We start from the raw sequence: 13,614 nt of genomic DNA, 5'->3' as shown, positions 1-13,614 counted from the left end.
ACCCTCCCCACTGTTCATGCTCTCTCTCTCTCTCAAATAAATAAATAAAACCTTAAAAAAAAAAAAAAAACAAAGAGGGAGTCAAAATGCTGAAATGAGTCAGGAGAGCAACATCTTAAAAGTCAAGAAAGATGCACAAAAGAGAGGGAGAGTTCAAAGGCCAAGCAAAACAAGGCTGGAAACTAGAAACCATCTGCTGGCTGTTAGGAAAAGCAAGCTCTACCTCGTCAAGGGCCATGCTCCTGGAGTGATGGAGGGTGGAGGCTGAAGTTTAGGGAGGCAGGAGGCTAAGAGAAGATGGACACAGGTAGGAGGGGTGAGGGGGCCGGGCAGCAGCAGGAGTAGAGTGCAGAGGAGAGGGTTTCATTTTGTTTTTAAAAATAGAGACACTTGAATAGGGGGTAGAGAGAGAGAGAGAGAGAGAGAGAGAGAACCCAGAAGAAAGGAGATCATAGATGGCTCCAGGCCCTGGAGGGATGTGCTCCACCGCATGGCCTGGGAGAGGGTGTTGGCTTTGAACAGGAGGGGAACCTATGGACAACATGAAGGAACGAAGACAGGAACTGATAGGGATGATGTGGTAGATTGAAAGGCTCAATTTTCAGAGAGATATTGAGGGATGGTGTCTAATTTCTTCCCAGAGAAAAAGGCAAGGTCATCAGGTAGGAGTCAGGGAGTCAGGCATAAGAAGGGAGTTTGAAAGAGGAATGAGTTGAAGAAGCAGGTAAAACTGAACTGGCAGGGTCGAGGAACAGGGCCACGGGAGGAGCAGTGAGGCTCCTACTGACGCGAGTCATTGGAAACTTGGGGCCCACCAACTGGCAAGATGATGTCGTTCTTTCCTCTGTGATGCTCAGCTGCTGCCCACGAATGGGTGCGGAGAAGAGAATAGTTCAATATTCCCAAGGCTGAGAATTTAGAACTTGGGGTTTGTGAGGCCAGAATCACAGGGTTGGGAGATTGAGAAGGCATCAGGCCAGAGGTTGAGATGGCTCTTGTGTGTTTGGTTGGCGGGCGAAAGAAGAGAAGCCTGCGGCACCGTGGGCCTCAGGGAGCCCTGACGGTGGAGGGGCACGGGCCGGCCGGGCCGGAAGGTGGCTGTGTGGGCCGAAGGACTCTCAGAGCCACAACATCTAAGGCCCTCGGCTCTGAGGCCCGAAGGAGTCTCGTGAGCCACAGAAGAAGTGGCAAAAGCGGGTGGAGTGTCAACCAGGGCCACTAAAGATAACCAGTGGGGCCTCCCTGGGAGCGGCACCAAGACCTCTGGACCTGCCGTCAGGAGTCCTGGGTTTCGGTTTCACCCCTGCCCCTTCCTGTCTGCATGACCTTGAGCTCGACCTCCACTCCCTGGCTTTCGGTTTCCTCCTGAGAACAGGGACAAGAGGCACTGTCAATAGTCAACAACGTGCAGGAGAGCTCCTGCCGGGTGACCGGCCTCCATCATGCTGACCGGACGTGGACAGTGGTGTGTCAGGCAGGGGGCACCAGGGCCCAGGGGCTTAAGGGAAGGTGGGCCCAGAGAATATGGGGACGGAGAGAGGAGAAGCGGGCTGCAGAGAGCGGATACCTTTTAACCTCTTCCCAGTTTTGCTTTGAGCTGACCTTCCCACGTCCAGTGGGAGAGGCAGAGAGAAGCTGCCCTGGGAGATATTTGGGTCGTGAGTGTCTGCAAAAGCTGACAGCTTTATTTCGCTTGATTTACCAAGACTGTTTAAAAAAAAACAAAACCAAGAAAAACAGCCAATTTGTGCTGAGAGGCCTGTGTTCCTGAACCCACCTGCTCCTGCCCTCTCCACGCGCTCCCCCGTCACTTACCCATCCCCCTGCCCCCCCCTCCCCGCTCCTCCACCGCAGGCAACCTCCTTTGAGGCTCCAAACAGCCTGCAGCCCTACCCAGTCTCTCTCCACTTCCTCGTGGGCCACACTGGGGACCGGAGCAGAGCTGCACAGGGAAGAAGAGTCTCTCTGGGGAGAGGAGGGACCTGGAGCTGCAGCACGGTGATCCCAGCCAGGTCTGGCCCGGGCAGCAGGGAAGTGGCAGGGAGCAGGGTCAGAAGGGGACGTGGGTACACGAAGGAGACAGGGGCGTGAAAACAGAAAAGAGAACCATCTTTCTAATTCCAGTCTTCTCTCCGTACTGGGTAGACCTTTGGCTGCCTTGATTTCATTGAGGAATAAGACGTGGGACATACAAGCATAGCGCACTCGTGTAACAACAGTAGCCCACACCGGCGGAGTAGCTTCTACCCAGGCCACGCTTTGTTCTGGTTGGTTATGTAGACTCACTTCTGTAAAGCACGCCGCAAGCCCTGAGGCAGGTAGCATCATCCCCTGAGGCAGGTAGCATCATCGTCTCTAGCTTAAGATAAGGGACGTGAGGGACACAAGGTAAGTAACTTTCTCAGTCGCATACTAAGGGTAGAAATGGTTAAACCCAGGAAGGCCGGGTCATTAGCATTTTGTAGAGCATTCTCACGCCTAGGCTTTTGCCGAGAGGTCCAGATGGCACGTCTAGTGATGCTCATGACCATTTAACAGATAAGGAAATAAAGTGATTATCTGAGGTCCTTCCTAGGAGATGGCAGGGTTAGGAACCCCAGTTCCCTACTCTAAATCCCCGCCACCAAGGAGACACAGATGACCTGAGAGCAGCTCGAGTCTCAGATGGTGTAGGACAAGCAACAGGGACCCAGGAAGGGCACAAAGCCAGCCTGGCTAATCGGTGGGTCCTGGGGGGCACAAGCTCTGACAAGATGAGCTCAGTGCTAAGGGGTTCTCTGACCGTGCACGGTTCTTACAGGCAGTGGTAGATCCTCTGGGCGTGTGGCAATCCCAACAAGCATTCTGGTCTGGGCCCCGATAGCAGCCCTGCCCCGAATCCTGCTGCCCCAGTGACTTTGTCTCTCTCTTCAGCTTCAGCCTCCTTCACCCTAGCCTGTGAGACTTAACGTCCTACCCCTTGTCAAAGCTCCCGTCTCCCTGACTTGCGGCCGCCTCCCCTGACTCCCCGGGCTCTCTATCCCCACGCTCCCCCCTCGCTGTAGGCATTGTTCAAGGCCTAACCATGCCATTGTCAATGCAATAAAATTCCTTTTAATACAACCCAATAAGAGCTTTTTGAATAGGTCCTAACCATACCATTGTTAGTATTCCACAAGTAGAGCCTTATCCAGTCACTCTGCTACTAGAGACTTCCAGCGGCTCCCTGTTACCCACCAATGGAAGCAGCAACTTCCCTGCCCCCAGCATTCAGGATTCCCTTAAAAGCAATTTTTCCCCATCGATTTAAATTACTATTTAAATTACTCTATTCCTTCTAGCAAACCCATTTGCTTTTAGCTCTGTGTACGGCCCAGATGGTCTCATTTCATGACTTCCGGTATTATTTTAAAAGTGTTTTTTAAATCAATTGGGATCCCTGGGTGGCGCAGCAGTTTGGCGCCTGCCTTTGGCCCAGGGCGCGGTCCTGGATACCCGGGATCGAATCCCACGTCGGGCTCCCGGTGCATGGAGCCTGCTTCTCCCTCTGCCTGTGTCTCTGCCTCTCTCTCTCTCACTGTGTGCCTATCATAAATAAATAAAAGTTAAAAAAAAATTTAAAAAAACAAATAAATAAATCAATTATTGCGGGGTTAAAACAAATCATATTAAAGGCTGAAACTAAAACTCTGTTTTGAAGGAAGCTTTATTCCTGTAGGAAGATACACTACTGGGCTTCTTGAGTGGGAAAAGATAAGACCTGGGGCAAAATCCGGAAGCAGAGGGCAGAGAGTAAGGAGGACCAAACTGATTTCCTTAAGAAATGGGAGGGGTTTGAGGAATGTGTGTGGAGGGTGGAGTGTTCCCAAAGGGAGAAGTAGAGATAAGTGACATGAACCCATGCCTCCCTGAGTTGGCAGAAAAGGCTGAGAGCCTCTTTAAAAAGAGGGATGTCCCCGAGTCAAAGTTAGGTTATTTGCATATCTGCAATGTAATGCCCCTCAATTCCCCCTGATGTTCAATAAATTCTACGATCAGTAAAGGACTGCTGTGAGCCTGTTTTTATGAACTCTCTTACCCCCAAATAAAGACAATGCTGATTCAACATCTAGATAAGTGAGGTACAGAATAGGGGCAGTGCCCGTGAGATCTTAGACAATCCACACACCAATTTAAGGAGGGCCTTCTAAATTCTCCGATATCCGATTTGCCATGAGTGAAGAAACAGGGAGTTTAATTCACCTCACATGGGCCTTAAGAAACGTGGAAAGTCTGCTTCACTATAATGCAATTATAAAGTTGAGAATTTGCTCATGGTAAACATTCGGAATAAGAGCAAAAAAGTAAAATAAGGAATACAAATTCACTATAATGAAAAAAAACAAAATAAAAAAACAAATTCACTATAATGCCAACCCCTAATACAATCATTATTAACATTTTAGGGTACAACTCTCCAATATCTTCCCTAATACAACTTTCCACATAATTTATACACTTACATTACTTTCATATATTCACACACTTTCATATACCCCAACCTCTCTCCCAAACTCTAGACCCATCTTTTCGAATTCCTGTCAATTGAACATCTAACTTGATGGGTCCTCAATTGCATTATCTTCACTCGCAAATAAAATCCCCTCCCCCCAACCCTCTCTGCCTTTCCTCTTTTATTTAGTTGATGACAAGACTATTCCTTGACTCATCAAAGCTTGGAGGCACCTTTGACTTCTTCTTTCATCCCCCTCATACACACACACACACACAGAGCCAATGAAGCACAAAGTTTAATGAGTTAAACCTCTGTGGTGTTTCTCTGATTCAACTGTTCACAGAACCACCACCTCCTGTACCACCACTTTGACTAGCTTCCTCATTCATACCCTCATCTCTTCATGACTAGAATTCTTAATAAGCCTCCTAGATGGCCTCCTTTCCTCCCCGCTCTATTCCTTCTAGCAAACCCAGCATATTACTGCTTGAGTAATATTCCACAAGTAGAGCATTATCAAGTCACTCTGCTACTAAACACTTCCAGTGGCTCCCCGCTACCCACCAATGTAAGCACTGACTTCCTGGCCCCTGGCATTCAGGATTCCTCTAAATGCAATTTTTCCCCATTGATTTAAATTACTAAATTACTCCCGCAAACAGAGTTCATATTTTTCCCTTCTAAACTTTGTCCCTTGGACTTTCCTTCTTTTGATAGTTTACCTATCTGTTATAGGCTGAATTGTGTCTTCTCAAAACTCACGTGTTGAAGTCCTAACACCCAGTAGTTTGGAGTGTGACTGTATTTAGCGATGGGGCCTCTAAAGAGGGGATTAAGGTAAAATGAGGTCATAGGGGTAGGCCCTGATCTAATATTACTGATGTCCTTATAGGAAGGGCAATCAAGATTATGATGCAGACAGAGGGCTGACCATGTAAGGACACAGCAAAAAGGCAACCATCTGTAAGCCAAAGAGAGAGGCCTCAGAAGAAACCGAACCTGCTGACATCTCGATCTTAAACTTCTAGCTTCCAGGAATGTGAGGAAATTATTTTTGTGCTTACTTCTGTTGTTGGTACTTTGCAGTAGCTGCCCTAGCAAACTCATGCACAACCCTTCAAGGTCCGTCTCTAGTTCCAACTTCTCCATTTTCTGTTCTCTCTCCTTGGGACCCATGATACTCTGTTATTTCCCAGTTGCTTACTTGATCTCCTATGTGGTGTCTTGGATTTTTGCCTTGTCCCCCACAATAACTATGTTTTATTCATCTCTGTCTGTGGTCGTCACTGTGCCTAACTCAGAGCCTTACCAATGGTAGATACTCAAAAAGCACCTACTGGGTTGTATTAAAAGGAATTTTATTGCAGAATAATCTGTTTAAGTATTGCTGTATTCAAAAAAAAGGGAATAAAATGAATTATTAGAAGCAATAGCAAAAATGTCATACATTTTCTACAAACCCTCCCAAGTACCAAGCATTATTCCCTGGCATTGAACACCCAAGGAAAGAAAGTGATTAGACAAAATAAATGGTTATTGTGTTTAAAGTTTAGATAGGTAAGGACCTCCCTTTTTACATCATAGCACACATTAAGTCCATGGCTAGCCAGCGTGGCACAGTGAAACAAGCCTTGGTTTATGAGTCCGACTAATCTGGTTCCACACCTGGCTCTGCAATTTACTATCTATATGAGCATTATCAGAGTAGTTCACCTCCAGTTCTGTTTCCTTATCTGTAAAGTGAAATGTCTGGAACAACTTTATAGGACTGCCATGAGGACTGAATTAAAAACAAGGTTAGAGAGCTTGGGTTGGAATCCCAGCATACCACCATTTATCAGCTAATGACTTCCAACAAATCATTTAATCCCATTAAGCCTCATTTTTCTCAGTTATAAAAGGATGGTAGCAAATCAGAGTTCTGAGCTAATAAAGTCTGATTATGTGGTTACCAGAGAAAGTAAATAATCTTTTTTTTTTTTTTTTTTGCAAACACACAAGGGTTTATTTACAAGCTCGAGCTTGGGTCCAAGTATACCCGACACAGCGGAGCAGGGACTTGGACCCCGAGACTAAGAGAGAAAGTAAATATTTAATATATGTCAGCATAATAAGTCATTACTAAAGTGCCTAACACAGAGACTACCACATAAAGAATATCCAGTAAGTGTATTTTTACTATTATTATTACTTGCACCAGGAGGATTTACATCAAAAATGCCAACTACCATCATGAGGGAAAAGTAGTCTTTGTTATACGCTGTTAATTATACAGTTTCTAAGAGAAGGTTCCAGTATTTGAAGCAATTTAATCACCTCCTGAATGAAAATAGTTTTGAGCTAGAACATTGACAAAGAAATATATAATCTCATCACTTTTAATCTATTCTATTGATGGCTCTGGTGTCTACAGTTACTCTGCTCCTCAAACAGCCAGAACTCTACGTCACAGTTATTTCATGCAAAGATGGAGATATAAAGCTCTTGTTGAAATAGGCTCAGCTATATAACATGTACTTTCTGAGAGAGCCCAGAATGGGCTGTTCCCCGACCCTAAAACATATGCATGTGTCTGCATCCTTCACCATGAAGCCAAAAGAACAGCCAGAAAATCTCCAGGGGGTCCAAACCAGGGAATAATAAAAGCCATTTAAAAAAAATCTTTTAGTTTACAAAAATTTGTTTATATCCTCCTTTCAGGAATGGGGAGAAAAAGAAAAGTTGGACTATAATTTTTTTCAGTAGTTGGTATTTACATATGGTTTTTGGTGTTAGCACAGGACTAAAAACACTCTTCTTAAATCATCACTACTTTGAAAATGCTGCTGAATCAAGCACATAATAAGAGCTTAGTCAATATTCCTTTCAATTAATCAATAAATTAATATCTACTTCAATGACTTCAATAAAGTAAAACCTTAGACAATATTGGTGATATTCAACCAGAGTGGGCCAGCAGGAATTCATCATATTATCTAGTTAAAAAATTAAGGAGAAATAAATTCATTTAAAAAAAAAAAGAAAGAAATGGGGCACCTGTGGCTCAGTAGTTGAGTGTCTGCCTTCCCTGCGAGGAGCCTGCTTCTCCCTCTGCCTATGTCTCTGCCTCTCTCTGTGTCTCTCCGAATGAAATAATTTTTTTTTTAAATAAATTTGTTTAGTCAAAACAACATTTATTCTGTATCTATAATATGTCAAGGACACAGGCTTTCAAAAAACAAATTAGATTTTCTATCCTCTCAGGATTGGATAGACAAATCCTCTCCCAATTCAATGAACTCTCAAGAAAGAGAATTCTAGAAGTGTTTTTGCTCCCTTTCTACCACTTTGATCCATTAAACAAGCAGATAGATTTGTAAGAAGGGGAAAGCTAAGCTTCCAGTCTTTTCCATTGTGCTATACAGGCCTCCTCTTCCCCCCACGAATACTTGGAAGAATAGCCTCTTGACTTTTGGAGTAAAATCTCTAGAGTCTCTAGAGCGAAACCTCAGAGCTGTAGAGCACTGGAGCCAGACGTCCCTTGGTTGATCAGGTGGTTACCTCATCATTTTCAGCCCCATTAGGGGCCTATCAGCTCAGTTGGACATAGTTTTCAAGACAGCATTCTCTTGTCCTCCAGATTAGATATGTTCTGGATGGGTAGAAGGGATGAAATATGACTGCAGCACTATTCCTAATTAACCATTGGCATGGCCCAAGATTTTTATATAGTCCACGGAATGCCAGGAACTTGCCTAAGAACACAGCAGAAGCCCACATCCAGTCCTCCTTACCCCACATACCAAGATTTATCTAATCCTGGAATCCTGAGATGAGTTCCAGGGAGTCTGATGACCCACTAAAAATTGTAGGTAAAATTTAGATATGTGTGCATATGTGCCTTTAGCAGAGGAGGAGATCCATGGCTCTCAACAGATTCTCAAAAAGATCCACCGCCCAAAATATTTAAGAATCATAGGTTCAAATTTGGATTGGCTATTTCCCAGGCAATCCTTCCAAATCTCTGGTAGACTGAGGCAGGACCAGGCATGCCAGACTGCAGGTCGGTGCATGCAGGCAGGACCAGGCATTCAGTTAGAACACCTACATAGGGGATCCCTGGGTGGCTCAGCAGTTTAGTACCACCTTCGGCCCAGGGCGTGACCCTGGGGTCCTGGGATCGAGTCCCACATTGGGCTCCCTGCTCTCTCTCCTGAATAAATAAATAAAATCTTAAAAAAAAAAAAAAAAAAAGAACACCTACATAGTGTGATTCGATGGATGCGTAAAAGCCCCACTCTGTGAGAGCCCCTCCACGTGCTCAGAGGCTTTTGCCTGAAATCTGGCTCATTAATGGATTTTTCCCTCCTCAGGTCAGACGCCCACAAAGACACAACAGAAGTGGTGACCACACACAATGGAGATGAAGCGTCGTGCGGTGGAGGGACCGCAAGCTGAGCCGAGGGATGGGCAAGAGGCAGGGGAGCCGCGGGCCCTGGGCACAGGGGGACGGGCCGGCGCCCAGGTGAAGAGCGTGCAAGCAGGCCACAGGGCCCCGGCCGGACGCACCTGCTGCCCCTCACAGCCTGCCCTGCGCTCTGGTCCTGCCTGGAAGCAAATGGTTCAAAATCAAGATGGCTTGAAGGAAGCCAAGACAGAAAATACCAAGAACTGAGTCCCTAAAATTGTGTTCAGTGAAGTTGAAGACCAGAGGTTGAGACTTGAGCAAAATGTTTGTTCCCACGAGGATGATGTAACGTCCATTGGGGCTCCCCAGAGGAGGAGACACTTATTAGAAGGAAAAGGGTTCTTGCGATGACGGAGGCCGCGTCCCAAGGCCTGTCACCTGCACGCCGGAGGCCCAGCAAGGTGGGTGGTGCAGCCGCAGCAGGACCCCTAAGCCTGAGGAGCGGGCCCGACGGTGTGAGTCCTGGCCCGGGAGCAGAGCGAGGGCCCCCATGAGCTCCCGGGCAGACGGCAGCTCTCCCGTCCTTGCCCTTAGGCTCCCCGCAGGCCCCGATGACTGCTTGCTGTCCCCTCGCACCGCCCAGGCCATCTGCTCGACCCCGTCTCCCAGCGCAGCCCTAATCGCTTCCAGGAACACGCACCGACACACAATAGGGATTCAACAAACGGCTGCCCCCCCCCCCCGCCCCGGGAAGATGGCACGCCAAGGTAACCACCGCGCTCCTCTCGGTTACCTAGAGTGTTAAGGCTGAACAAGACTTTTGAGTGAAGCCTTCTCGTTTAAAGGTGGGGAAACCGAGGTCCCTGGAGAGGTAAGAGACTCAACTCAGAAACTTGACTCAGAGCTGGAAATAAGCCCGGATGAATTATGCCATGGTTGAATACCAACCACTGGATGATAATGTTCTTATTACTCATTTCTGGGGTGTTGGACATTTTTCATTGGTTAAAACTAGGAAAGGTCTCACTTCCACAAGATGATTTTTCTTCTTCCTTTGCTGTTTCTCCTCTTCTTCCCAGTGCTTTCCACTATTCTCATCTCAGAAACACTTTGGCCAACTCGTCCGCCATCTCCATCACCGCTCCATTGCCCCCTCAGCGCAGTCAGGACAGGACTCCATCACACACGGCAGAGGCGCTGTGATGAAGGTGCTGTGTCCATTCCTACTGAACAGATGGATTTCGTGGCAGGGTCATACAACCAGGCCCACTGCCCCTCTAAAAGTTGACAATGATGGATTGAAGCATCTGACATTCAGACCTTCTTCCAGACTTTTCTTTCCCTTGAGAAGGAACCTTTGCTAGACAACATCTGTCAGGACTCTTGAAGCACCCTACGTGTCTTTCCTCACCAACAAAATGTTTAAGGAACATCAATAAGTAAAACGTCCAAATCATTTTCTGGAAGAATCTGCCCATGACAGCAAAAGGGCCTTTACATCCAAAGGCGCTGGTGAAGTAGTACGAAGCTAGAGAAGTTAGAACCACTCTACCTTGAAAGGCATCAGATGCCCGAAGCTCTTTCCCTGGCTAGGAAAAGCCAAGCACAGAGAGTATTCCCAGCCTCTGAAGTCACCCTGAGGACCTCCCAGCTCCTACCTCAGTCCTTTGGCCTGAGGTTCTTCCCTCCTTGTCTTGCCCTCCTATATGACATCACAATGACTGCATCAGTTTGCCTGGAAAGGATCCCATCTTCCCTCAGTGACCACTTGCCACCAACCACTGGCCTAGATACTGGTGACCAACCACATCACCATCCTTATTTCCCTTTTTGAAGAATTGCATTTGAATTACATAACAGGAGAATGCTTGAAAATTGTGTTATGAAACTCTCTCTGCTCGTCACACCCCACCGGAGGGAATTCGAGGGTGTTTGCTCACAGTATCTGTTTTCATAACAGCTTCTGATGAATACAGATAATCAAAAAAAATTGCCAGGTTTATGTGTGAATCTACTGGGCATCAAACCCTCATCTTGGTCCCAGTTCAAGGATCATTTTCTAACATTCTTATATGTACTGAATATATTGCCAAGAAATACAAAAACCCAGTCTACTGTGTCCAGGTTGAGCCGAAATGCACTTAAAAAGTGTTTGTGATAAGATTTCATTAACGAACCTCCCTACCTGGCACACACGTTCTCGAATACACTCTACTCCCAGGAATCTCTTAAAACTTGTTCAGATCGAACAATACAAAGACCTCGGAGCAGTCTGTGATTTTTAAGGGAAGTTTTCGAAACGGAATCTACCAGTTGGGCGTTTTTGTCATTGGTTTCAAGAGGAATTTTTGGAGACTGTCCAGAGAGGATAATCGTTTATGAGCACGATGATCGCAGGCTCCGTGGCGCTTCAGCTTTCTGGAGGGCGCAGTGAATATGTAGAGCCCTTGAAATAAACCCTCAGAGCACTGGCGCACATCGCGTGGGACTCTTCCCTGAGACTGGTTTATTCAAAGCAGAAAATGTTAGGCAAAGATGAAGAACTGTCTTCAGGGAAGACATATTTCACATTCTTGTAGGCCTAATGACATAAAATTGAATAAATGAGTATTGCCGCTAAATGAAAAGTATAAATCTCTTTCCCTCTTGCTAGCCCATTTCCCTCAAATATTCTGCTTTAGAGCCTGTGCTAATTTTTCTGTAGACAAAGGACCACTGGGGAGAAATTTATATTTAAAATGAACTCCTATGGATTAGAATTCTTCAAGAAAGCTACTATTCAGTGACATTTACGGGGATGAGAAACCAATCTAGGCCATTCGAACTCTAACAATGATGTTCCTGGAAAGGGTGTCATAGGTCAAAACGATGGAAGTGGGAACTAATTTGTGGGTGTGTGTGTTAAGGTTCTGATGCTCAGACTCACTAGAAATGGCCCTTGGCGACGTATTTAACCAACTACGGAATGTTACCCTCGTGTAGAGCTCGCAAAGGGAAAGGCAGCGTAGTTGGGTGAGTGCGAGGCCTCTGAGCAGATAGTCCGCAATGACCTCTGGCCCATGACTCAGGAAGTATCCGAGCAGCTGTGCTTTGCCCAGTTCACTCCCAGAGAGCGTTGTGTGCAATGCCTCTCTCCGCTCCAGTTTGGAGAAGAGGTATAGCTGATCAGACCACACAATATGCCCAGATCCAGAGAAATAGGGGGCTGCGGCCTTGCAAAACCAGGGAGAAGCCGTTCGTGGGATGAGCAGCCCTCAGCAGGAGGCGAAGGGGGCCCCTCTGGAAATGGGATTGAGGGACCCTGCTTCAAAGGCACCTTGAGATAGAAATTAGAACTAAAAAAATAATAATAAAAAATAAAGAAATTAGAACTATTCCATATCCCATGTGGCAAGATCAGCTCAGAAGGGAAGTCCAAACAGAACAAGAACAGAAGCCGTTCTTCATGGGCCCTAAGGATCTTGCCGATTCCTTCTTGAAAAGGGACAGAACAGCATTTGTTTGTTGTATGTAGCTCGGCTTAAAATCACTGCGTGTGGTTTCCATTAGATCGAGTGGGTTCAAGCATCTTCAGTTAATTCTTTTGCCATCCTCCTTGGGTCCTAGCACAACCCCTAGAGACGAAGATATTGGGGTTAAACGAACTCTATTTGTCGCTGGTCTGGCACGCTCCAGATTCTGACTCAGTATCATTCCTTACAAAATGCGACTTTAGGGTCTTGCTGATGTCTGGGGGCACTATTACGTTCAAATGGGTACTGTAAAGATTTAAGTGCCTATAAATCAACTTAATGCAGCATAATGATATCATGTAAATTGTTTCCTATTATATAGTATGAAAATGTTTCATGGAACACTCATTCCTTGCCTAATTTCTACCAGAAAAGAAATGAGAAATGAAGGAGCATAGTCATCACAGTCATGGAACTAAGAAGTGTTCTGCAGGCCCTTTAGGCAGGGAATTCTAGAATTCTAGGTCTGCAGAGAGGATGGTCCAGAAAAGGCTGCAGCTGGATGGATACATCCCTTGCATCCCAAGGACTCTGCCCCATCAGGGTCAGAATAGGGTCCCAGGTTGCCTGGGGTGGGCTAGTCATGTTGTCCTGCAAAGACGGTCCAGCACAGCCAGGAACTACCCACGTCCTGGATGACTTCCTAATATCCTGCCACAGTAACACACTGCAAATATAGACGGGTTCATAAAAATCCTAGTAAGTCTTTATAAGAAGTTCCGCAGAAAGCTCAGCCTTCTCAGAGAACTTTAATAAGAAGAGAGACATTTCAATGGGATAAAGACCTTGTCATAAAATTATTGACCAAATTATTCACTCCGTGCATGCACTCGACCTATTTCCACTATACGTTTAGTCCGAAAGGGTATCTGTGCAATAACATCTGTGCAATAACAATAGCTTTACCACAAAAGCTAGGAAATTATTTGCAAACAGCTAGTAGGTTAGATTTGAAAGCCCTTTAGCAGATTTAAAACCACATAAGAGGTACAGGGATCTCATGGAATATCATTAATTAGGGTTGTTTTTAAATATACAATATTAATACCTACCTATGTACATACAATTTTACGTTTTCTAGTACAATGATAAAACAATGTGCTGACATTATTTATTTTGCAGTTACCTGATACTTTTTTAATCTCATTCTGCAATTGTCCCTCCAGTTCTACTACACAATTTCTTTAAAGGTCCTTACATTTCTATTTGTTTTCATATGCACCCTCTGCTCAGCTTGTCCC

At 45.7% G+C, this 13,614-nt stretch overlaps 1 protein-coding gene and 1 long non-coding RNA gene across 4 annotated transcripts in view; one reads left to right on the top strand and one right to left on the bottom strand.

Moving 5' to 3' along the window:
• KCNAB1 (potassium voltage-gated channel subfamily A member regulatory beta subunit 1) overlaps positions 1-13,614 on the bottom strand; it is a 359,350-nt gene that overhangs the window by 301,037 nt on the left and 44,699 nt on the right. The window lies entirely within an intron of this gene.
• On the top strand, positions 5,346-12,664 carry LOC119865442. The gene is made up of 3 exons (XR_005377261.1): positions 5,346-5,513; positions 8,827-9,322; positions 9,456-12,664. It is a non-coding gene; the product is annotated as an uncharacterized LOC119865442 (long non-coding RNA).

This window comes from Canis lupus, chromosome 23 (genome assembly GCF_011100685.1).
Source record: "Canis lupus familiaris isolate Mischka breed German Shepherd chromosome 23, alternate assembly UU_Cfam_GSD_1.0, whole genome shotgun sequence".
Lineage (NCBI taxonomy): Eukaryota > Metazoa > Chordata > Mammalia > Carnivora > Canidae > Canis > Canis lupus.
The sequence above is the reverse complement of the archived record's forward strand: the minus strand, read 5'-3'. Positions and strand labels throughout refer to the sequence as shown.